Source organism: Salmo salar, chromosome 15 (assembly GCF_965601325.2).
Source record: "Salmo salar chromosome 15, fSalSal1, whole genome shotgun sequence".
In the NCBI taxonomy this organism is placed as follows: domain Eukaryota; kingdom Metazoa; phylum Chordata; class Actinopteri; order Salmoniformes; family Salmonidae; genus Salmo; species Salmo salar.
The window spans coordinates 53,048,930-53,076,501 of record NC_138305.1 but is presented as its reverse complement, the minus strand read 5'-3'; the positions used below and the strand labels follow the sequence as shown (position 1 = coordinate 53,076,501).

Below are 27,572 nucleotides of genomic sequence, written 5' to 3'. Positions count from 1 at the left end.
TAACACTTATTTTTAACACTAACACATTTTCAACACTTTAACACTACAAGTGTTTCCCTATCTATAATTTGAGGATGAGTAATTTATTTATATTTATATTTATATTTTTATATTACTCTCAAAGTATATTGGATTTGTATTGTCAAGCACTTTGAACATTTAGAGCATTAACTAATTTAAATGCAATAGGGTCCTTTTGAGATGAGTGCCAGTTGACAAGATTATGTGCTGAAAATTTTACTACTTCTAATCCAGAGGGGGATTACCTTATTTTTTGTTTGTTTACGTCTTCTTGCCCACTGCAGGCAGACTGCCCCACTCTTTCCTCCTCTCCTCTCCTCTCCCCCCCCCCCCCCCATTCCTTTTGTTCTACCCTTCTCCTGGCAAAACAATATGTTTTATAATCTAAGATCCTGGCTATTTTACATGCTCTGCTCATATGAGAGCACAGTTTTGTTTCCAGGAATAGGCTCAGTGTGACCAAGACGCCCACCTGACATCCTAGAGTCTCCACAAGCGCTCCCCCTCAGCCTCGGCCATCTGGGGCAGAGCATGGAGATATGGGCTGGGGATGGCACCAGGGTAGTTTATATAGATGGATGAGAATTATTATTATCCTAGGCTTTTTTGTATCCTGAGTATGTGCCCCAGCTAAAGCTGTGCGTAATTAGGCCAGTGTTTGTGAGATGCATAGATTATCTTCCGCCTGATTTGGTCTTCTCTCTCCTCCTCATCATTATCTCTTCGCTCAGTACTTCTGGGTTCACCAGAGGTGCTAATGTTGATCAGAGCTGGATGACGCTTAATGATGACCGTTGTCGTAAATTAGGTTTATTGTCCGTTCAGCAATATTACGTTCTTAGAAATACCTTTTTTTCTATAAATAAAGCTACAAATTACGTTGCTGGTACACTAGACTATGAAGCACAGAGATCAAATAAAAAACAATATATAATGCTATTTTACTTCATTCAAAGAATCATTATATGGACTGGAATGCTTCCGTATTCTTCTTTTTCTTTTTTGACCCGTCACTCACTTGAGTCATTAACCCTCACTCTGATCTAATTAAAACGTGTGTTTTAGAGATTTAATTTCTCCTTTGACTGTCCCAATGATGAATGCAAACTGTAGTACTGCTGTAACTGTAGTTCTGCTTAATTTGAAAGCAGTACTGTTTTATTGCAAAGCTCATGTTTTATTAGCCCTTACAAGGTGACGTGATCCAAATTGGCGAGGGAACAATTTGTTTTTCACTTGTACTTTGTTACAGGCACTTACTCAAATGCTGCGGGTCTTTTAAACAATTTAATTTCTTTCAGGCCCCCAATGCTAATTTAAAGCTGCAGACTTGACACTGCTTAAGTAAAAAACCAATAATGACTCAATAATCCGTGCTTTCTGGAAATGTTATAATGTCCAAAAGTTATGGGCGGAGCTAGAAAGTTGGCTGTTAGAAGTATTACAATGTAAACCTCAGTCTGCATATTTCAAGACATGGCATATGTGTCACAACTTCCGCCGAAGTCGGTCCCTCTCCTTGTTCGGGCGGCGTTCGGCAGTCGACATCACCGGCCTTCTAGCCACCGCCGATCCACTTTTAATTTTTCCATTTGTTTTGTCTTTGTTTTACACACCTGATTTCAATCCCACGATTACTGTTTCATTATTTAACCATATGTTCCCTCATGGGTTTTTGTGAGTGATTGTTTGTTGTATTGTGGTCCGTATTGTGGGCTTGGTAATTCTCTGTTATTTTGATGACTTTGAGTAAAGTTACTTTTATTTACTCATCTCTGCTGTCCTGCGCCTAACTCCTCTGCATCAGCTACACATAGACCCTTACAATATGGGAGTGTAGTGAGATACCCAATGGGTTGGACGCTTCTCTTCTCGTCACTCATCTTGAAAAAACGTACACTAAAAGCATCAATACACTAAAAGCACACAATCTAATGATTTATTATTGAAATATCGAAAAAGCATGGGCTACCGAGAAAAACGAATTGGTACAATTTAAGGCCAAGTGGCAAACAATAATGCAGGCACTAGGGGTGGGGGTGTGAACATGCAGGTCTAGGCAGACGAGATGAAGTCATTGTTTGTGTGCGTCTCTGCAAGTTGTTGTTCGTATAATTTTGTATCTGGAATGATTTTTTTTATATATATAAAAAAGATTTGAATGCTAAAAAGCAAAGTAGAACTGAAAAATAAAGCAAAGGTTTTATTATGGCTTAGTTTCTAGTATGTAATAATCCCCTTTTTTGATTACAGTGGTTTTAGATACTGCATCACACTAATCTGGAAGAAGGAACAAGGGAGGGAGGGATGTGGAGGGGGAGAGGTGTGCGTATGTTGCGTGTTTATGGCATGGGGCGAGCAGGGGTGGCGTGAGAGGAGAAGGTGAGTCACACTGCCCCCAAAATTGAAACGTTATGGCGCTGGCAGCCATGATACGGCTGTGTCTGCGTTTGTGTTTGTTTGTGTGTATATATACACACTACCGGTCAAAAGTTTTAGTACACCTACACATTGAAGGGGTTCTTCTTTATTTTTACTATTTTCTACATTGTAGAATAATAGTGAAGACATCAAAACTCTGAAATAAATCAAAATATATATTTTTATTTTAGATTGTTCAAAGTAGCCACCCTTTGCCTTGATGACAGCTTTGCACAATCTTGGCATTTTCTCAACCAGCTTCATGAGGTATTCACCTCATGAAATTCCCACATATACTGAGCACTTGTTGGCAGCTTTTCATTCACTCTGCGGTCCAACTCATACCAAACCATCTCAATTGGGTTGAGGTCGGTTGATTGTGGAGGCCAGGTCATCTGATGCAGCACTCCATCACTCTCGTTCTTGGTCAACTATGCTAGAGGTGTGTTTTGGGTCATTGTCCTGTTGAAAAACAAGTGATTGTCCCAATATTGCTGCAGAATGCTGTGGTAGCCATGCTGGTTAAGTATGCTGTGAATTCTAAATAAATCACAGACAGTGTCACCAGCAAAGCACCATCACACCTCCTGATCCATGCTTCACTGTGGGAGCCACACATGCGGAGATCATCTGTTCACCTCCGCTGCGTATCACAAAGACTCGGCGGTTGGAACCAAAAATCTCAAATTACATTTTATTTGTCACATACATGTGTTTAGCAGATGTTATTGCGGGTGTAGCGAAATGCTTGTGCTTTTAATTCCGACAGTGCAGCTATATCTAGCAAGTAATATCTAACAATGTCACAACATATACCTAATACACACAAATCTAAGTAAAGGAATGGAATTAAGAATATTTATATATATGGACGAGCAATGTCAGAGCGGCATAGACTGAGCTACAGTAGATAGTATAGAATACAGTATATACAGTTGAAGTCGGAAGTTTACATACACCTTAGCCAAATACATTTAAACTCAGATTTTCACAATTACTGACATTAATTCTAGTCACAACACAGCTGATTGGCTCAAACGCATTAAGGAAAGAAATTCATTTGATTTGATATTCCACAAATTAACTTTTAACAAGGCATATTTGTTAATTGCAAGTTGAGAGCTTCAAGTTCCTTGTTGTCCACATCACCAACAAACTATCATGGTCCAAACACACCAAGACAGTTGTGAAGCGGTCACGACAAAGCCTATTCCCCCTCAGAGGACTGAAAAGATTTTCCATGGGTCCTCAGATCCTCAAAAAGTTCTACAGTTGCACCATCGAGAGCATCCTGACTGGTTGCATCACTGCCTGGTATGGCAACTGCTCGGCCTCCGACTGCAAGGCACTACAGAGGGTAGTGCGTACGGCCCAGCTTCCTGCCACCCACCAGGCGGTGTCACAGACTCCAGCCACCCTAGTCATAGACTGTTCTCTCTTCTACCGCACAGCAAGCAGTATCGGAGTGCCAAGTCTAGGTCCAAGAGGCTTCTTAACAGCTTCTACCCCCAAGCCATAAGACTCCTGAACAGGCCAAAGAGTTCAATCTTGGTTTCATCAGACCAGAGCATCAGGTTTCTCATGGTCTGAGAGTTTATTTAAATTTTTTACCCCTTTTTTCTCCCCAATTTCGTGGTATGCAATTGGTAGTAGTTACAGTCTTGTCTCATCACTGCAACTCCTGTACGGACTCGGGAGAGGCAAAGGTCGAGAGCCATGCGTCCTACGAAACACAACCCAACCAAGCCGCACTGCTTCTTGACACAATGCACATCCAACCCAGAAGCCAGCCACACCAATGTGTCAGAGGAAACACCATACACCTGGCGACCTGGTCAGCTTGCACAGCCCGCCACAGGAGTTGCTAGTGCGTGATGAGACAAGGATATCCCTGCCGGCCAAACCCTCCCTAACCCGGACGACGCTGGGCCAATTGTGCGCTGTCCTATGGGCCTCCCAGTCGCGGCTGGCTGCGACAGAGCCTGGGCTCAAACCCAGAATCTCTGGTGGCACAGCTAGCACTGCGATGCAGTGCCTTAGACCACTGCGCCACCCGGAAGGCCTCCGGTCTGGGAGTCTTTAAGTGCGCAAATGGGTTGTGATGTGCCTTTTACTGAGGAGTGGCTTCTGTCTGGCCACTCTACCAGAAAGGCCTGATTGGTGGAGTGCTGCAGAGATGGTTCTCCATCTGGAAAGTTCTTCCATCTCCACAGAGAAACTCTAGAGCTCTGTCAGAGTCACCATCGGGTTCTTGGTCACCTCCCAGACCAAGGCCCTTCTCCCCTGATTGTTCAGTTTGGCCGGGCGGCCAGCTCTAGAAAGAGTCTTGGTGGTTCCAAACCTCTTCCATTTAAGAATGATGGAGGCCACTGTGTTCTTGGGGAGCTTCACTGCTGCAAACATTTTTTGGTACCCTTTTCCAGATCTTTTCCAGATCTGTTCCTCGACACAATCCTGTCCTTGAGCTCTACGGACAATTCCTTCAACCTCATGGCTTGGTCTTTGCTCTGACATACACTGTCAACTGTTGAACCTTCTATAGACAGGTGTGTGCCTTTCCAAATCATGTCCAATCAGTTGAAATTACCACAGGTGGACTCCAATCAAGTTGGAGAAACATCTCAAGGGTGATCATTGGAAATAGGATGCACCTAAGCTCAATTTCGAGTCTCATAGCAAAGGGTGTGAATAGTTACGTAAATAAGGTATTTCTGTTTATTCATTTTAATGCATTTGCAAACATTTCTACAAATCTGTTTTTGCTTTGTCATTATGGGGATTGTGTGTATATTGCTGAGATGTTTTATTTTTTTAAATCAATTTCAGAATAAGGCTTTAACGTAACAAAATGTGGAAAAAGTCAAGGTGTCTGAATACTTTCCGAAGGCACTGTAGGTATATGTGTGTGTGTATATATATGTATGTGTGTGTCTGTGAGAGAGACAGGGCTGGAGGAAATGAGGTACAGTAGAGGCTGTAGTGTTGGGATACTTGATTTAAGGGGTGAGTGCCAGGGCCTGGGACGTGTGGCGGTGAGAAGCCGTAGCCTGCTCTCCAGCCCACCCTCCCTGCTCACCCTCCTTTGGTGGCGAGTCACGCAGGTTAGTCCATTTTGGGGAAACACCAGAAGGCATTTTAAAAGGGGAATTACACAAGCAGGGGATTATGCTGCTACCGCATAATGGAACAGGAAAAACAGCAAAAACAATACAGGGCCTTGTTCATTTGCCACCAAACGGGAGAAAGCGGACTGAAACGGGGAGGTGGCTACACGCAATCGTTTCCCGGCCGCATCAGGAAAAGTTGAGCACGCAGTTCGTTATCAGAAATCTCGTTGTTTACCTAGCAGTGGACACGATCACGTGCAGCTTCAAGTGCAGCTCATGCAAGTTAACAAACACGTAATCAGATAGTTATCGTCTACAACATCGCAGATGTCATCTGAGGATTGATTACCAAGAAAGATAGCAAGCCAGCGAGGCAAAGTAAAATATTAGGAAGGTGTTGCTAATGTTTGGTACACACAAGAGTACTTGTTGAACATAGCTATAACTATCAGTCTCTAGTATTTTCATGTTCGTCACTTAAGTTTGTCAAGGTCTCGACATCAGCGTTAGCGTGATAAACAAAACATTGCTCTATTGCAAATGCTCATTTCCTTTTTCCGTTGCAAAACGTTTTAAAATGTTGGGTGCCCTATTGAACAGAACCCAGTAGACAGAATGGGTGAGTGAGTGTACCAGGAGGCTGAAAAGATTTGGCAAGCGCCCTCCTCAAAAAGTTCTACAGATGCACCATTGAGAGCATCTTGACTGGCTGCATCACCACTTGGTACGGCAACTGCAAGGCAACCGACTGCAACGCTCGACAGAGAGTGGTGAGTACGGCCCACTACATCACTGGGCCCGAGCTCCCTGCCATCCTGGACTTCTATACCAGGCGGTGTCAGAGCTCAGAGGAAGTCCCAAAACATTTTCAAAGACTCCAGCCACCCAAGACTGTCCTCTGCTACTTCATGGCAAGCCATACAAATGTACCAAGTCTGGAACCAAAATGACCCTGAACAACTTCTACCCCATAAGCCTTAAGATTGCTAAGCAATAGTGCTAAATAGCTAATCAAATGGCTACCCAGACTAACTGGATTGAGCCTTTTGTTTTGCACTAACTCTCTTGCACTGACTCTATGCGCACACACTGGACTCTACCCACACACTCACACCTATTTACACTGACACCCCAACACACACGCACACACTACATACTCCCACACACACGTAACATGCATACACATGCATACTGACGCCACACACACGCTCACACACACACTTTCACACTCACCACATACGCTGCTGCGTCTGTCTATTATCTATCCTTTTGCCTAGCCAATTTACCCCTACCTACAGTGCCTTCAGAAATGATTCACACCCTTTGACTTTCTCCACATGTTGTGCTACAGCCTGAATTTAAAATGGATTACATTTTGATTTTGTGTCACTGATCTACACACAATAACCAATAATGTCAAAGTGGAATGATATTTTTTTGAACATGTTTATAAATTCATAAATTTAAAGCTGAAATGTCTTGAGTCAATAAGTATTCAATCCCTTTGTTATGGCAAGCCTCAATAAGTTTAGGACTAACAATTTGCTTAACAAGTCACATAAGTTGCATGGACTCACTCTGTGGGCAATAATAGTGTTTAACAAGATTTTTAAATGACTACCTCATCTCTGTAGCTCACACATACAATTATCTGTAAGGTCTCTCAGTGGAGCAGTGCATTTCAAACACAGATTCAACCACAAAGACCAGGGAGGTTTTCCAATGCCTCACAAAGAAGGGCACCTATTGGTAGATGGGTTAAAAAAATGAAAATATATTGAATATCCTTTTGAGCATGGTGAAGTTATTAATTACTTTCGATGGTGTATCAATACACCCAGTCACTACAAAATATACAGTTGTCCTTCCTAACTCAGTTGCCGGTGAGGATGGATACCGCTCAGGGATTTCACCGAGTCCAATGGTGACTTTAAAACGGTTACAGAGTTTAATGGCTGTGATAGTAGAACACCGAGGATGGATCAACAGCAGTGCAGTTACTCCACAATACTAACCTAATTGACAGAGTGCAAAAATGTGTGGTAATTTTGACAACCCAGCACTCGGTCAATATTGGGCAAACACAGCATTGCTTGGGTTGTGCTTCTAACCCAACACCTTGGGTTGAGCATTTGACCCTACTGCTGGGTAAATTAGACTATATTGCTGGGTTAAAACAACCCAGTGTGTTGGATTGTGACAAACCCAGCACATTGGGTAGGGGGATTGACCCAGAGGTCATTCTAATTTCAATTTTGCATGCATATTTTAGCCTTCTCTACCATCCCACCCCCTCCCTGTCCTACACATACACTCAAGATACAATGTTGAATTTCAAATAATTCATTTCTATTCCCTGCATTTCAGAACATACATCATGTCAGAAAATGTACAATAATATATTTGTAAATAGCACATTGAAACAAAGCCCTATTGTCTAAATATGTATTAATCCACAAGATAAGACTACATAAGATAGGATTGTTTATTAGAATTAGTTTTTATTATTTCATGAACCGACAAGTCCAAACATCAGACTAAAGCCTCAGTTGAAATTGCAGTGAACACTCCGATTGCAATCTCAGAAAAACAAAGCATGACACTGTCTGTCTTAAGTGGTATTAACACAGATCTGTCTATCAGACAGTGCCAGAGCTAATCAATGGATATTCACATTCACTGACACACTACAGCTATCTTAGGTGACGGCACACACACACACCATGCTGTTTTGCCATACAATAATGGTCTACATTTGTGTCGAGGTAAAACTATTGTTACACAGAACAAGTGTAAAATAAACATTTGAAGGTCACTACTAAGGACATGGACTAATAACTCATTACTTAATAACTGTATTTCATTCATAAAGCACTTTTCACAATCCCCAATGTAACATTTGTATTTAAAATAAATTGTGATAGAATGAAAGTGTACCAGAACGCACTTCAGTAGTTGAACTAAAGGCAAATAAATAGTGCCTTAAGAGCATATCAGCATTGGAACGAGACACTTACGGCTCATCCAGCCATTGATCTACTCATTCACAGGAACACATCAGCCGGAGGGCTGTGCTTCCTCCTGTCACTTCTCACACTACATACAAGAGCAGAAAAGTATCCACTATTGTTCAGTGGAAAAAAGACATTCGCGCAACCGACGTACTGTGAGCTATTCTGTTCCTGGTAGCCGATACACTGTGGTCTGAAGGAGTTCCCATGCTGGGGCACAGTGGGAAAGTTGTTATCAAGCACATAATAGGACTTGAAGCACACATCCAGTGCCACAAGCAGTGTACCTTGCTCCAATGCCGGTCCACTAATGACCGTAAACACCTGTGAGCAGTCCCCAAGAGACAACACAAATGGGTTGGGTCTGGTCACCTCCGCCTGGTGCAGTTAATCAACCATGTTGGTCCCAACCTGTTGGTGAAATCATTTGATTTTAGAATATGAGGACTTGTGCAAATCATGGAGGCACACTGACAATGCCATCACACATTGTATTTTGTATATTTTATAGCCATTTACATCAATCAACACCCAATCCCTGTTTTATGCCTACATCTTCCATTCATTTGTGGCTGGAGTTCATAGGTTCATTTACACAACACTAACCATGTTTCCATCTAACCATTTCATGCGGATGAATTACCTGATGCATGAAAAAAGTGAGAGCTGATGGAAACATGAAATGCTGGTGCAATTTTATAAATGCCAACAGACGATTTGTTCGTTTGACAGGGTGGGATCTTTTTGTGTAGTTAAAATGAATTATGCGAGAAATGGCGGTGGAAACTCAGCAGTTTATTAGCTACAGATGAAATAAGTTATGATAAACTTGACAGGACTGTGAAAGTGCAAGGTGATGAGATTGATGCTCCTTTCCAATAAATATTCAGGGTCTAATTCTGGTGACATGATGATCGATGCTCCTTTCCAATAAATATTCACGGTCTAATTCTGGTGACATGATGATCGATGCTTGGCGGCCGTTTCACAATGTAAATATCGCTCTTTTCCGTAATAATCTCATAATATAGATTGCCTACCACAACTGTATGTGCGAGCTGTTGACTAGAGCGCACGTGCCAAGACCAGAGTGGGCACATTTGCTATATAATGCAACAGTTTGTGACAAAACCATCAGTAGAGTTGAAAATATGATGGAAACCCATTTAACTTGATTTTTTTTATTCGGTACATGGGAATTTAACGGCAATTTATTTTTATGTACACTACGTCATCAAGCACAGCCTTTTCACCGCAAAAGTCAGTTTGCTGGAAACATCTCCAGTGGGAAAATGCGCAACAGATTTTGGAATGCTGTTCCTTTCACTCAAGGTTTACAAAATGCCATAATGCCATAATTATCCCATCAATTTCCCTATGCCAATGTCTTCCAGCCTATCTTGTAGACTGGTGTTGGGAGGACCACTGGCAGAAGTCTTAAAGCAATGTCACTGTCGTGGAAATTCTACAGAGGGACACTTGAAGTGTCCATTTGCACACACTGTATATAGACTTTCTTTTTTCTATTGTGTTATTGACTGTACGCTTGTTTATTCCATGTGTAACTCTGTGTTGTTGTTTGTGTCGCACTGCTTTGCTTTATCTTGGCCAGGACGCAGTTGTAAATGAGAACTTGTTCTCAACTAGCTTACCTGGTTAAATAAAGGTGAATATATATATATATATATATTTTTTTTTAAAGTAAATCTTAAATTAATCATTGTTTATTATCAGCGCACTGGAGTGGTTCCAACCAACTCAATGCACCAAGTACACATGTCGATCAGGAGCTCTATTGGGGCAGTCCCTGTAGATCTCTTATATACAGACAAGTTATATTTGCATGGTTTAGCTTATTCATCATTCATAATCATCCTACCTGACAGGTCGCTCCTACCAGGTGGCGTGGCGAGAATCTGTCTCCGCACCATGCACTCTCACCACTGGTGTCCCCCAGGGCTCTGTTCTAGGCCCTCTCCTATTCTCGCTATACACCAAGTCACTTGGCTCTGTCATATCCTCACATGGTCTCTCCTATCATTGCTATGCAGACGACACACAATTAATCTTCTCCTTTCCCCCTTCTGATAACCAGGCGGCGAATCGCATCTCTGCATGTCTGTCAGACATATCAGTGTGGATGACGGATCACCAGCTCAAGCTGAACCTCGGCAAGACGGAGCTGCTCTTCCTCCCGGGGAAGGACTGCCCGTTCCATGATCTCGCCATCACGGTTGACAACTCCCTTGTCCCCTCCTCCCAGAGTGCTAAGAACCTTGGCGTGATCCTGGACAACACCCTGTCGTTCTCCACTAACATCAAGGCAGTGACCCGATCCTGTAGGTTCATGCTCTACAACATTCGCAGAGTACGACCCTGCCTCACACAGGAAGCGGCGCAGGTCCTAATCCAGGCACTTGTCATCTCCCGTCTGGATTACTGCAACTCGCTGTTGGCTGGGCTCCTTGCCTGTGCCATTAAACCCCTACAACTCATCCAGAACGCCGCAGCCCGTCTGGTGTTCAACCTTCCCAAGTTCTCTCACGTCACCCCGCTCCTCCGCTCTCTCCACTGGCTTCCAGTTGAAGCTCGCATCCGCTACAAGACCATGGTGATTGCCTACGGAGCTGTGAAGGGAACGGCACCTCCATACCTTCAGGCTCTGATCAGGCCCTACACCCAAACAAGGGCACTGCGTTCATCCACCTCTGGCCTGCTGGCCCCCCTACCTCTGAGGAAGCACAGTTCCCGCTCAGCCCAGTCAAAACTGTTCGCTGCTCTGGCACCCCAATGGTGGAACATGCTCCCTCACGACGCCAGGACAGCGGAGTCAATCACCACCTTCCGGAGACACCTGAAACCCCACCTATTTAAAGAATACCTAGGATAGGATAAAGTAATCCTTCTAACCCCCCCCCCCCTTAAAAGATTTAGATGCACTATTGTAAAGTGGTTGCTCCACTGGATATCATAAGGTGAATGCACCAATTTGTAAGTCGCTCTGGTTAAGAGCGTCTGCTAAATGACTTAAATGTAAATGTAATAATTAATTAATAATTAACATTTGCTTCATTCATGTGACCGACCAATACTGGGTCATGCATGTGACAGACCAATACCTCACGAGGCTTCGTCTCTCTAAACTGAGACCTTGAAACTGAGATATCTTTCATTATCAAAACAAGGGTCTGGGCGTAATACCAAATTGCAGATATTGATAGTGAGGATTCGTTCAATTAGTTACTTGCATGAACACAGAAATTTGTTATTAGAAAAGCACAAACATAGAACACAGAAATTGGTTAACCTCTTACATCTAGACGTTCCGCTAGCGGAACACCTGCTCCAATATCCAATGATAGGCGTGGCGCGAATGACAAATTCCTCAAAAATACAAAAACTTCAATTTTTCAAACATATGACTATTTTACAGCATTTTAAAGACAAGACTCTCCTTTATCTAACCACACTGTCCGATTTCAAAAAGGCTTTACAGCGAAAGCAAAACATTAGATTATGTCAGCAGAGTACCCAGCCAGAAATAATCAGGCACCCATTTTTCAAGCTAGCATATAATGTCACAAAAAACAAAACCACAGCTAAATGCAGCACTAACCTTTGATGATCTTCATCAGATGACAACCCTAGAACATTATGTTATACAATACATGCATGTTTTGTTCAATCAAGTTCATATTTATGTCAAAAACCAGCTTTTTACATTAGCATGTGACGTTCAGAACTAGCATTCCCACCGAACACTTCCGGTGAATTTACTAAATTACTCACGATAAACGTTCACAAAAAAGCATAACAATTATTTTAAGAATTATAGATACAGAACTCCTTTGTGCAATCGAGGTGTCCGATTTAAAAATAGCTTTTCGGTGAAAGCACATTTTGCAATATTCTGAGTACATAGCCCGGCATCACAGGGCTAGCTATTTAGACACCCGGCAAGTTTAGCCTTCACCAAACTCCGATTTACTATTAGAAAACTTTGATTACCTTTGGTGTTCTTCGTCAGAATGCACTCCCAGGACTGCTACTTCAATAACAAATGTTGGTTTGGTTCAAAATAATCCATTGCTATATCCAAATAGCGGCGTTTTGTTCGTGCGTTCAAGACACTATCCAAGGGTGACGAAGGGTCACGCGCACGGTGCATTTCGTGACAAATAATTTCTAAATATTCCATTACCGTACTTCGAAGCATGTCAACCGCTGTTTAAAATCAATTTCTATGCCATTTTTCTCGTAAAAAAGCGATAATATTCCGACCGGGAGTGGTGGTTTTCGTTCAAAGATAAAACATGGAGTCAACTCGTGCACGAGCCTGAGTCTCACAGTACTGTGACCAGCCACTATCCAAACGCGCTACTTTTTTTCAGCCAGAGCCTGCTAAGCCACGATTCAGCTTTTTGCCGCCTTCTGAGAGCCCATGGGAGCCGTAGGAAGTGTCACGTAACAGCAGAGATCCCCTGTATTGGATAGAGATAATCAAGAAGGGCAAGAAATTGTCAGACAGGGCACTTCCTGCATGGAATCTTCTCAGGTTTTGGCCTGCCAAATGAGTTCTGTTATACTCACAGACACCATTCAAACAGTTTTAGAAACTTTGGCTTGAAAAATGGGTGTCTGATTATTTCTGGCTTGGTACTCTGCTGACATAATCTAATGTTTTGCTTTCGTTGTAAAGCCTTTTTGAAATCGGACAGTGTGGTTAGATTAACGAGAGTCTTGTCTTTAAATAGCTGTAAAATAGTCATATGTTTGAGAAATTGAAGTAATAGGATTTTTAAGGTATTTGAAAATCGCGCCACAGGCTTCAACTGGCTGTTACGTAGGTGGGACGAATTCGTCCCGCCTAGCCCATAGAGGTTAACCTCTTATGGCTAGGGGGCAGTATTTTCACGGCTGGATAAAAAACGTACCCGATTTAATCTGGTTACTAATCCTACCCAGTAACTAGAATATGCATATACTTATTATATATGGATAGAAAACACCCTAAAGTTTCTAAAACTGTTTGAATGGTGTCTGTGAGTATAACAGAACTCAAATGGCAGGTCAAAACCTGAGAGATTCCTTTACAGGAAGTGGCCTGTCTGACCATTTCTGGAACTTCTTTGCCATCTCTATCTTTTACTAAGGATCTCTGCTCTAACGTGACACTTCCTACGTCGTCCATAGGCGCTCAGAGCCCGGGAAAAACCTGAATGTCGTCATCCCAGCCCCAGGCTGAAACACATTATCGCCTTTCTCAAGTGGCCGATCAAGGGACTCTGGGCTTAGGCGCGTGACCTGGCCGCCCCCGTCTTTGTGATTTTTTCCTCTGTTTGCCGAAAAGGAGATTCCCGGTCGGAATATTATCGCTTTTCTACGAGAAAAATGGCATAAAAATTGATTTTAAACAGCGGTTGACATGCTTCGAAGTACGGTAATGGAATATTTAGAATTTTTTTGTCACGAATTGCGCCATGCGCGCGACCCTTCTTTACCATTTCAGATAGTGTCTGGAACGCACGAACAAAACGCCGCTATTCGGATATAACGATGGATTATTTTGGACCAAACCAACATTTGTTAATGAAGTAGCAGTCCTGGGAGTGCATTCTGACGAAGACAACAAAGGTAATGAAACTTTTGTAATAGTAAATCGGAGTTTGATCAGGGCTAAACTTGGTCGGTGTCTAAATGGCTAGCCGTGATGGCTGGGCTATCTACTGAGAATATTGCAAAATGTGCTTTCACCGAAAAGCTATTTTAAAATCGGACATATCGAGTGCATAGAGGAGTTCTGTATCTATAATTCTTAAAATAATTGTTATGTTTTTTGTGAACGTTTATCGTGAGTAATTTAGTAAATTCACCGGATGTTTGCGGGGGGTATGCTAGTTCTGAACGTCACATGCTAATGTAAAAAGCTGGTATTTGATATAAATATGAACTTGATTGAACAAAACATGCATGCATTGTATAACATAATGTCCTAGGGTTGTCATCTGATGAAGATCATCAAAGGTTAGTGCTGCATTTAGCTGTGGTTTTGTTTTTTGTGACATTATATGCTAGCTTGAAAAATGGGTGTCTGATTATTTCTGGCTTGGTACTCTGCTGACATAATCTAATGTTTTGCTTTCGCTGTAAAGCCTTTTTGAAATCGGACAGTGTGGTTAGATAAAGGAGAGTCTTGTCAAAATGCTGTGAAATAGTCATATGTTTGAAAAATTGAAGTTTTTGTATTTTTGAGGAATTTGTAATTCGCGCCATGCCTATCATTGGATATTGGAGCAGGTGTTCCGCTAGCGGAACGTCTAGATGTAAGAGGTTAAGTATTCACGTTTATCCAAATAAAAGAAGAAGATGAGCACTGCACCCGCTGCGCCTTGGTCCACTTTTTACGACGTGGCTGACACAATCTGTGATAATTATCATTGTCACGCTGGTATAAAGGATTTGGAGAAAGGCGCAGGAATACACAATAGGGTTTTTTAATACATCCAAAACAAACACGTATACAAAAACACTGGGCTGTATCCAAACAAAAGAGTGAGGGTAAACCACATTGAACGACATGGGACGATATCCGTAATATACAATATATAATGGACGCAGAATAACAGCTGCACCAATGCATAGGTACTCACACGACCAACGGACATGGGAACAATAACCGACAAAGACAGAGGGAACAGAGGGCACATATATAACATACTAATCAGGGGAAATGTGAACCAGGTGTGTAATCAGACAAGACAGTCCGGTTTGATGATAATGAATCCCGTTCAGTGAAGCCTAGAAAGCCGGTGACGTAGACCTCCGGAAGTGGTGAACAGAAGGAGTAGCAGTACTGGGGGGATACGTAACAGTACCCCCCTCCCCTCGACGCGCTGCACCAGCAGCGGGACGACACCAGCCTCGGGGACGACCACAGGGGCGTGGTGCGGGCCGGTCTGGGCGCCGACGGTGAAAATCTCTGGTAAGCGAAGAGTCCATAATGTCCACTGCAGGAACCCAGCACCGCTCTTCTGGGCCATACCCCTCCCAGTCGATGAGGTATTGGAGACGCCCCCCCCCCTCCCGATGCCTCGTATCCAGGACCACCCGGACCGAGTACGCCGGACCTCCCTTGATGTCCAGAGGAGGAGACGGGGCGTCACTGGGTCCAGCCTCAGCGAGGGGAACAGGCACCACTGGCTTGAGGAGAGACACATGAAAGGTTGGGTTAATGCGATAATCAACAGGGAGTTGTAAATGGTACGTTACCTCATTAACCCTCAGGACTTTAATCGGCCCCACAAACTGCGGGCTCAGCTTCTGGCAGGGCAAGCAGAGGGGAAGGTTCCGGGTGGGGAGCCAGATCTGGTCGCCTGGGGAGAAAACAGGCGCCTCGCTGAGGAGGTGGTCGGCCTGCTCCTTGTGCCAACGCATGGCGCTGGAGACGAGTGTGCGCAGCGTTCGGTCTGGCTCGGATGCCAAGGTGCCAGGGCCGGCTGATACCCCAACACATACTGGAAAGAAGTGAGGTTAGTGGAGGAGTGGCGGAGGGAATTCTGCGAGTTCTCCGCCCAAGGTAGAAAATCCGCCCATTCCCCCGGCCGATCCTGACAGTAACACTGCAGGAACCTGCCCACCTCCTGGTTGACCCTCTCCACCTGCCCATTTGCTTGAGGCCGATACCCGGACGTGAGACTGACCGTGACCCCCAGGCGTTCCATGAATGCCTTCCATACCCGTGAGGTGAACTGAGGGCCACGATCTGACACAATATCCTCCGGGATCCCGTAGTGCTGGAAGACATGCGTAAAAAGAGCCTCTGCGGTTTGCATGGCCGACGGAAGCCCAGGCAGAGGAAGGAGGCGACAAGCTTTAGAAAACCGGTCAACAATGATGAGAATGGTGGTGTTCCCCTGGGAGGGGGAAGGTCAGTGACAAAGTCCATCGAGAGGTGAGACCAGGGTCATTGTGGAACCGCCAGGGGATGGAGCTTTCCATAAGGAAGGTGTCTGGGTGTCTTTGACTGAGCACAGATGGAGCAGGAAGACACGTAAACCCGGACATCTCTAGCCAAGGTGGGCCACCAGTACCTCTCCTTTAGGCAGGCGATGGTACGGCCTATTCCAGGATGACCCGACACAGGTGCCGTGTGCACCCAAGAAAGGAGGCGGTCCCGCACACCTGTGGGCACGTAGGCGCGGTTCTCCGGGCACTGTGCAGGTGCGGGTTCCGTACGCAGGGTCTGCAGTATGTTGGCGTCCACGTCCCATACCACTGGCGTGATGATGCGGAACGGAGGGATGATGGGGGTCTTCTTTCCCTGCCTCTCCTCTGCGTCATAGAGGCGAGACAGGGCGTCCGCCTTCACATTCTTCAAGCGTGACCTATAGGAAATCGTAAATTGGAATCTGGCGAAGAACAGAGCCCACCTGGCCTGTCTCGGTTTTAGCCTCTTCGCTGCCCTGATGTACTCTAGTTTGCGGTGGTCCGTCCACACCAGGAAAGGGTGTTTGGACCCCTCCTGCCAATGCCTCCACGCCTTCAGAGCCTTCTTGACCGCCAAGAGTTCCCGGTCCCCTATGTCGTAGTTCCTCTGGACGGGGCTCAGCTGCTTAGAGTAGAAAGCGCAGGGCCGCAGCTTTGGAGGGGTTCCGGTACGCTGGGACAGCACTGCCCCGACTCCTACTTCTGAGGCATCCACCTCAACGATGAAGGGGGGTGAGGGGTCAGGATGTGCCAACACGGGAGCAGTGGTGAAACGTGCCTTCAGCATCTCAAACGCCCTCTCCGCCTCCACTGTCCAACAAAGCCGCTGGGGACCTTCTCAGCAGGGAGGTAAGAGGTGCTACCACATTGCTGAAGCCCTGGATGAACCTCCGGAAATAGTTGGCGAACCCCAGGAATCACTGGACTGCTTTCACAGAGTTGGGGAAGGGCCATGACCTTCCTGCGCTGACACATTGCTCCTCCATCTCCACTCCCTCCGTGGAGATGAGATAGCCGAAAAAGGACACAGACCGCTGGAAAAACAAACATTTCTCCTGTTTAACATATATATATCATGCTCCGACAGTCTTCTCAGCACAGACCTGACTAACGAGACATGCTGGACGCAGTCAGCAGAATAGACCAAAATGTCGTCTATATAGACCGAGATACTCGTAATGACCCATGGTCATGGAAAAAGCAGTCTTCCATTCATCACCTGCACAACAGATTGTAGGCGCTCATCAAGTCCAGCTTTATTAAGTACTTTGCCCCATGCATTTGTTCGATGATGGTTGGGATGAGGGGTAAAGGATAGCTGAACTTGACAGTGGCCTTGTTCAGTTTTCAATATTCAATGTAGGAGCGCAGTCCCCCATCTTTCTTCTTGACAAAAAAGAAGCTTGAGGAGGCTGGTGACTTAGAGGGCCGGATAAAACTCTGCTGGAGACTCCTGTACATAGGTCTCCATTGCTTCGGTCTCCGCATAGGAGAGGGGATAGACATGTCCTCTCGGGAGGGCTGCGTCAGACAACAGGTCAATGGCACAGTCCCAGGGGCGATGGGGAGGCAGGCGTGTAACCTGCGTCTTTGAGAAAACCTGTTGCAGATCCTGGTACTCCTCCGGTAAATCCAATTGAGGAGCACAGCCCGGAATTTCCACCATAGTGGTGTTTACAGGCACCGCGAGACACCTCCCCTGACACTCCTACGACCAACCCAGCAGTCTCCACTCGGAACTAAAACAGTGGGGTGCGTGGGGGTGTCTATAATCAAGAATGTGATCTGTTCTGAATGAGTGCCATGGGTCAGCAAAGAAACAGGAACAGTAATGTGATGTACGCGCCCTGTCTCTATTGGACGATTATCCAGGGCTCGAACTGGAATGGGTGACTGTAGGGGAACCAAGTGAATGCTTAGCGCACTGGCCACTGCATTATCTAAGAGATTCCCGGCAGCTCCGGAATCAATCAGAGCTAACGGGAGTGAAGGGCTAGAGTACTCAGGGAATTTAACGGGAAAACACACTGGTTGATTTGACAGACAAGGAGAGGAGACCTTGCCTTCTACCTGGGTTGGCGCAGGGGAATTCCTTGGTTTGTCACCTCCTCGCCTCCTAGTGGATAGAGAGCAGGTCGGGGAGAAATGACCCCTTTCTCCACAATAGAAGCAGAGGCCCAGATTCCTCCTCTTCCTATACTCTGCCTTGGGCAAATGTGCCGAGCCCACCTCCATCGGCTCTGGCCACGGAGCAGGGGTAGCCATGGGCTCCGAATTCCATGCAGGTCTTCTTCATAACCGTAGGAGGTTGTCCAACTGGATCGCCATGCTGATGAGCTGGTCGAATGACAGGTTGTCATCACAGTAGGCTGTACCTCCTCCTGCAGTCCGCTGCGGAAAACGGATGCCGCGATGGTCCGGAACTCCGGGGCAAACTCCGAGGCGGTCCTAGATCCCTGGCGTAGTCGGAGTAGATGCTCACCCTCCTCTCAGCCCTCCACAGGATGATCAAACACCGAGCGGAAGAGGAGGGTGAAGCGCTCGTAGGCCTCGACCTCTGGTCCGCCCATCTCCCAGACTGCGGCACCCTGGTCCAGAGCCCGTCCGGTCAGTGCAGAGATGACGGTGGCAACACTGTCTCTTCTGGAAACAACCCCAGCATAGCCAGTGAGGTACAGGTTGCTTTGTAGAAGGGCTCCGGGAGGGACAGGGGTATTCCATTGTCCGGTTTCGATGGGACGGAGGTAGGTCGTGGTGTATGTTTTTTATCCAGCCGTGAAAATACTGCCCCCTAGCCATAACAGGTTAATGACAGATCAGTATCTCAATGCATTTCTAGTCTGAAGTACTATACATTTTGCAGTGTGCAGACCTCCATAATCAACCTGATACCCCAAATAAACAATTCTGGATAAGCCTAAATTAATTACGGGCACGGTTGACCATCCCCCTCCCTCCCGGCACTCATTCTTCTGGAATTTAGTTCGGATTCCCAATGGCACATGTTCAAAGTGGATGGCAGCATGAGAGAACTTTGGACGGGATCTCTCTCCATGCTCACTCCACGTGGACTCATGTCTCACTTCTGAGAAAAAAGACATGAGAGAAAAGGCAGTTGATAGCGTCGACTGGATGCTGTGTACAGGTTGCTGGCTTGGACTCTGGTCTCAAGGTAGAAGTGGTGAAGGACCTTACTGAACGCCATTGTCGCCATTACTTCAGCCGGTTAGAGGGGTGAGGCTTACACTGTTCTCAGACAAATTATCCCTTCCATGCATCTAGCTACCATCTGTGATCACCTTCGCCATAACCTTGAGAGAAGACAGACCAGAACAACAGTTTAGTTTAGGGCATTTCTGATTCAGATAATCCAGACAAATTATTTACTGTATGACAAATGATTCACTGAATGACAAATTATTACTACTACCAATTTTCTTAATACAGAGTTCTAAAACAAATGTCAAAGAGAATAACAACACCATTTTTTCCCCTGAAATTGGTTTACACTCCCCTATCATCTTGGCGATCTCACAGCAGAGTTACAGAGTCAGGGTGTTAGAGGGATAATCCTTCGGGAGAAATTCCAACCATCCAGCAGAACCAATCTGGTGAGATTTGTTATTGAAGCAAGACAAAAACAAAATTAAACAAAACAGCCACAGCAATACACATACAGTTGAAGTCGGAAGTTTACATACACCTTAGCCAAATACATTGAAACTCAGTTTTTCACAATTCCTGACATTTAATCCTAGTAAAAATTCCCTGTCTTAGGTCAGTTAGGACACCACTTTATTTTAAGAACGTGAAATGTCAGAATAATAGTAGAGAGATTGATTTATTTCAGCTTTTATTTATTTCATCACATTCCCAGTGGGTCAGAAGTTTACATACACTCAATTAGTATTTGCTAGCATTGCCTTTAAATTGTTTAACTTGGGTCAAACATTTCGGGTAGCCTTCCACAAGCTTCCCACAATAAGTTGGGTGAATTTTGGCCCATTCCTCCTGACAGAGCTGGTGTAACTGAGTCGTGTTTCTAGGCCTCCTTGCTCATATACGCTTTTTCAGTTCTGCCCACAAATGTTCTATGGGATTGAGGTCCAGGCTTTGTGATGGCCACTCCAATAACTTGACTTTGTTGTCCTTAAGCCATTTTGCCACAACTTTGGAGGTATGCTTGGGGTCATTGTCCATTTGGAAGACCCATTTGCGACCAAGCTTTAACTTCCTGACTGATGTCTTGAGATATATATCCACATAATTTTCCTACCTCATGATGCCATCTATTTTGTGAAGTGCACCAGTCCCTCCTGCAGCAAAGCACCCCCACAACATGATGCTGCCACCGCCGTGCTTCACGGTTCGGATAGTGTTCTTCGGCTTGCAAGCCTCCCCCTTTTCCCTTCAGACATAAAGATTGTCATTATGGCCAAACAGTTCTATTTTTGTTTCATCAGACCAGAGGATATTTCTCCAAAAAGTGCGATCTTTGTCCCCATGTGCAGTTGCAAACCGTAGTCTGGCTTTTTTATGGCCGTTTTGGAGCAGTGGCTTCTTCCTTGCTGAGCAGCCTTTCAGGTTGTGTCAATATAGGACTCATTTTACTGTGGATATAGATACTTTTGTACCGGTTTCCTCCAGCATCTTCACAAGGTCCTTTGCTGTTGTTCTGGGATTGATTTGCACTTTTCACACCAAAGTACGTTCATCTCTAGGAGACAGAATGCGTCTCCTACTTGAGCAGTATGACGGCTGCGTGGTCCCATGGTGTTTATACTTGTGTACTATTGTTTGTACAGATGAACATGGTACCTTCAGGTGTTTGGAAATTGCTCCCAAGGATGAACCAGACGTGTGGAGGTCTACCATTGTTTCTGAGGTCTTGGCTGATTTTTTTTAATTTTCCCATGATGTCAAGCAAAGAGGCACTGAGTTTGAAGGTAGGCCTTGAAATACATCCACAGGTACACCTCCAATTGACTCAAATGATGTCAATTAGCCTATCAGAAGCTTCTAAAGACATGACATCATTTTCTGGAATATTCCAAGCTGTTTAAAGGCACAGTCAACTTAGTGTATGTAAACTTCTGACCCACTGGAATTGTGATACAGTGAGTTATAAGTGAAATAATCTGTCTGTAAACAATTGTTGGAAATATTACTTGTGTCATAAAGAAAATAATGTCTTAACCGACTTGCTAAAACTATAGTTTGTTAACAAGAAATTTGTGAAGTGGTTGAAAAACGAGTTTTAATGACTCCAACCTAAATGTATGTAAACTTCCGACTTCAAATGTATATGAAGTTTCCATACTATACATTGTGCATGTAGTATCAAAAATGATGAAAGTGTTTTTGTTAAGAGAGGGATGTGAATGGAAGGAAAATCAACTCTGTAGTTATGTTCAGGATACACAACAAGTCACCCGGATACCGGACAACTACAAAGAATGATATCAGTAGAAGACGTGTTGGAACCATTTTGGACAATCAGAGCCTTACAAGCGTGCCGCGAAAAGGCCCAACCCCATTTCCAAGGCTACCCTGTCCACCGAGAGATCCCCGGCGAACCCAGGCATTTCACGTAAATACATTCATGATTTCTGACTCACAACGGGTGGCGGTTTGTGTGCAAAGTAATGGTTACTGTAGGTGAGAGTGGTACATTTTTAAACTAATGTTAAGTGTCTCTGTCCCCTCCCCATCTCTTCTTTAACAAGCAGCCATGTTGTTGTCATTCCGCTAGGGACCTGTTTTCGGCGTGTTAAGTCTTCAGTCAATAACCGGTGCAGAGTGTGTATGTTTATCCTGTGTTCCTATTTAATTAGCTAGTAAATAAATAATTAAACCAATTTGTGTAGTACTGAATCATAATAAGTCTTGGGTTTTTGCAGAGGCAAGGAGGTTACGACGGTTCAGAATGACAATATGATACAAGGTTGTGATTAATAATTTTTATTACCAATCTCTGTTGGATATTCACTTTCTGCTTCAATATTTATTAAATGACTAGTATTTTAACATTCATACGTAATACTCTGGAGGGATCAATATGTATTAACTGAGCTGGCACTGTCTATCAGTCCCCTGTAGATGGCATGGTGCTCTGTCCATAATAAGTCTCTACCTAGCAAGTTAAATGGTTGAGTAGGTGAATACAGAAAAGCATTGGGTCTATTTAACAGGGTATGGGATTTATTTCAAAATGTATTACCAGGCTGGAGGAAATCTCATCAGCGTTTATAGTTTTATTGGTTAGGGGTAAGTCAAGTGCCGTAAAAGGCTTTAACTTTGTCTTCATCAATAAAGGGACCACTCTGAACATTTCTCAGAATACTTTTTACACCACTTACATACCTGTATGTGTGGGTGTGCAAATTGTATATTATAAATGTATTTTTCATCTGATCTCCAGTAACCCATTATAATCAATATTATGTTACTTTATCTCTAGTAACCCATTATACATTAGTGTTACATCACAAATTCCTCCTCTACACCAGTGTTGTATTCATACAGGGGTTTAAATATTTAAACACTCTAGTGTTCTATTTAACAGCATATTTGGGAATAGTCCTCTCTTTCATATCTCTATACAGAATCCCTTTATAATGTTATAGATCATAAATGCCTACAGACATCCACACCACTCATGGGCATCAACTACTCTAAATGCCTACAATAACACCGTGTGCTATTATCAGTGGTTCTCAGACCACGTAGTCTATCATTACACACGTTCTATTAGTAGTGGCTGCAGACACACTTCTTATGTATTCACCATATGGATCTTCAATGGTTCCAGTGGTTCTCCGACCATGTAGACTCTTCTCTTATAAATGCCTACAGATAACTGGCCTCATTCTAGCCTTCTCCTAAGACTAGCCAGTGGTTCTCAGACCACGTAAACACTTCTTATGAATACCTACACTTCTCTTATAAATACATACAGACAATTGGCCTCTCTGGCCTCACTCTAGCCTTCTCCTAAGACTAGCCAGTGGTTCTCAGACCACGTAGACACTTCTTATGATTGCCTACAGACAATTGTCCTGCCCTCACTCCTGCCCTCACAGCTTTCTCCTAAGACTAGCTTGCCGCTACTTCCTATACATATATAATAACATTATAGATTAAAAAAAACTCAGGTCACAGAACTGGTTGGGGTATACTTTCAGACACGCACCTCTTTCACACGCACACAACTCTCACATCCACATTCACTTAGTACTATTCCCAAACACACTCGGTAATCTCCCTTATTAACCCATGAGCATCTTCAACGATTCTCCTGTTACTTCCTATGCACCATATATATCTTTATATAGACTTTGTGCTATTATCAGTGGCTGCAGACCATGTAAACACTTCTCTTATGAATGCCTACAGACAGCTGTCAGCGGGGCATTCCATGGCATTCCATGTCCTCTTTTGGTCAGACGGGAATTTCCCTCACGCTTCATAACATTTTCCATCACATCACCTTGTGTATCTGGAGAGAAGAATGTTTAGTGAATAACTTATAAATTAATAACTTGTAGTGAATAAATTAGCATCTGAGGCATCACCAGCAGGGTCATTTCAAACTATACCTGCACTTCGAAGAGAAGATCTTGGGCCTGCTTCTCTCTGGGCTGGCGAAGCGAAGTTCTTTGTCCTTGTAGACCGCGATCCAGCTATTAGTCAGTTTCCCCGAGCAGTCCGGGTTTAAATTGTAGAAGTCCTGAGCAATCTGTAGTGACAGATAGATACCATATTACAAAAAATGTAATTAACTTTTTTTTTGACAAACAAAAACATACATTGACAAAAACAATACACAACTTAACATTTACATACAGTACATATCCACAAAAATGTATGACATCACACTTGCTCAGATCCACATGTTCACACAGTAGCCACACCCAATGCTGTTTCTAATTTTAAAATCCAAACAATGAGAGGTCTCAAACCTAAGAGGAAAAAACAGCATTTGAGAAAACCAATAGCACAATATTTTAGCAAATATTGTATTAACAAACGTGGATATTCTCAGACTATCTCGACTGTCTTGGCCCCATTCGGTCTGGTCCACTGAACCCTCTGAATTGCGGTCTCCTTCAGGTACTCCGCAACCGGGTTTGCCGGCCAGATGTTGTTGCGCCACTTGGTCACGTGGGCTGCCGTCTCACATTGGACTCTGTTGTGTGCACGAAGTATTCAATTAATTATACATTTATTTAAAAAAAATGTGTTTTCAAAATACCCAAATCTTTCAACATGTACCTGGCAAGACCCGGCTACTGCTCAAGCTCAGTGTGTCGCTTGGTGTATCCACAGTCCTATGTATTCATGTGTGTGTCCCGTGGACCTCCCCTCATGTATAAAAAAGGTGCCGTTTACAGAATCCTCACTGCTTGTAAGGCATTTATGTTCCTCTTTAACTTCAGGCCATTGTCAAGTCATGCAAAAGCAAGAGGGTTTCCTGGTCCATCTCTTCCGCTGCAAACGAAAGGGTAAAAGGGAAAGGGGATACCTAATCAGTTGCACAACTGAATGCATTAAACCAAAATGTGTCTTCCGCATTCAACCCAACCCCTCTGAAACAGAGAGGTCTGGGGGGCTGCTTAAATCGACATCCACGTCTTTGGCACCCAGGGAGCAGTTGTTGTTGGGGATTAACTGCCTTGCTCAAGGGACTGAACGGCAGAATTTGCCGCCTTGCTGGTTTGGGGATTTGAACCAGCAACCTATCAGTTACTGACCCAACGCTCTTAACCGCTAGGCTTAACCGCTAGGGGGGATATTTTAAAGGATAGTTCACCCACATTTCAAGATTAAATACTTTGAGGGAATGGTTGATAAGCCAGGTCAAATGATTGAACAAAGGCAAGGGAGTGAGGAAAGGGCAAAATGAATAGGGGCTGCATTAGCTTCGAGGTTAGAAAGGCAGGCCAATATTTGAAACCCCAAGCTGCCTGCGGGGAAATCTGCAGAGAGTGATCCGTCAGCCAGAGGCTTACTAGCTACAATATTTCTGTATACTAAATACTGCTGTTGTGCCCTAGAGCAAGGCACTTTACCCCTAAGTGCCCATGAGCTGCTCCTAGCCTGTGATGTGTGTCAGTTTGGTCACTGTGACAGAATAGACTATCTATGGTATCTGTGCATGTAATGTATCTAGTCCCAAAGTGGCTGATTGGTTCTAAAGAGTCTCTGGCGAAGTTAAGTCTTTCTAGTTTCCATTAAGGTTATATTATAGGTTATCGATGACAATGTGGAAGAATGCTGTTTTACATAGGGTCAATCTGTGTTTTTCTCCCCCCAAAGCTCGGTCTCCACTCTCAAAAAGGAATTACTCAGTTTTACTTACCCTCAAACTTTGGAATCAAAGGGGCCAGGTTTCCTCATTCGATGTATCTTGACAAAGCTGTCCATTCATTAGCATTGACCTCTGTATCTAAGAACCGAAAACAAGAAATGCTACAAACATAGTTTAGCTAGCTGGCTCTAGCTAACTTGGCTACATCAAATTTAAGGTAAACTCTAACGTTAGCTAGCTAACAGAATTTGCATCCATCCTCCTCAACTTCACAAGTCCGACTAAAGCTGCCACTGTCAGAAACCATTGAAAACCAGTGCAGTAACGCTAACAAACTCAATCAATCACCATGCAAGCATGAGATAAGCTTGCCAAATAGCTTGGTGAAATTAATCCAGCTAATTTAGCTAACGTAGTTAACGAGTGAAACCATGCCCGATACAGTCCAGAAGAAGTGTCACACTAAGGTAGCTAATAACTTTAGTTAGCTACCATTACAGATACTGACATGGCTAGCTAGCTAAATGCCAACAAAAAACAAAACATTTAGTTATATTCTGCCACAACACTTCCGTAAGCTAGCGTCGCGAGCATGGTCGCGAGGCTAATGTTAGCTAGCTAGCTAATGTTACCACAGCCAGAGATATTAGCACAGAAAATGATATTAGCACAGAAAACACTCAAGATAACATTAGCTAGCTACCTAATTATGATAGGATAACCTATTTAACCTGAATGACCATCAAATTCATAATTCGTAACGTTTGTTACTTATCGTTTTCACGGTTTTCAGTAAGCCAAAACACCTTCAGTCTGTTTAAATAACGTTAGCCGTTTTCCACTTGTCAGTCACTCAGTCGCATTAGCTAGAACTAGAATACTTCCAAGTTTTCTGGTGGACTTCACGCGCTTGTGGTGGGAGAATTAACCCACCTGCTGGGTCAAATATCCATAACCCAACTTTAATAATAACCCAGCACCAACAATCCAACCTTGCTGTATTTACAGAAAACAACCCAACTATATTGACCCAATGCCTGCATCCCAGCAATTGGGTCATCCAAATAACCCAACATTTTTTTGTGTAACTTACATGTCAAAACCATGCATGCAAGAAGCCTTGACCTCTCCGGTGCACACATATTTCTCTGTCTTCAAGTTTGATTGAATGCCTCAATCTGTATTTTTGCCTTAGTTTAAATCAATTAAAGATCTAATTGTTACAAAGAAATAATATATGGGCTACATTTATGAGGAAAAATACATGCATTTACTTACCTTATCAATCTTGTGTAGAGCTGATAGACATACCCAAGACGACAAAGCTGTAATCGCCGCCAAAGGTTTTGTACAAAATATTGACTTAGCGGTGTGAATACTTATGTACAGTTGAAGTCGGAAGTTTACATACACTTATGTTGGAGTCATTAAAACTCGTTTTTCAACCACTCCACAAATTTCTTGTTAACAACTATAGTTTTGGCAAGTCGGTTAGGACATCTACTTTGTGCATGACACAAGTAATTTCTCCAACAATTGTTTACAGACAGATTATTTCACTGTATCACAATTCCAGTGGGTCAGAAGTTAACATACACTAAGTTGGCTGTGCCTTTAAACAGCTTGGAAATTCCAGAAAATGATGTCATGTCTTTAGAAGCTTCTGATAGGCTAATTGACATCATTTGAGTCAATTGGAGGTGTACCTGTGGATGT

The 27,572-nt window shown here is 43.8% G+C and overlaps 1 protein-coding gene across 1 annotated transcript in view; it reads left to right on the top strand.

The window, feature by feature from the left end:
* The window catches only part of LOC106571662 (sodium/potassium/calcium exchanger 4), an 85,549-nt gene that overhangs the window by 12,696 nt on the left and 45,281 nt on the right, over window positions 1-27,572 (top strand). The window lies entirely within an intron of this gene.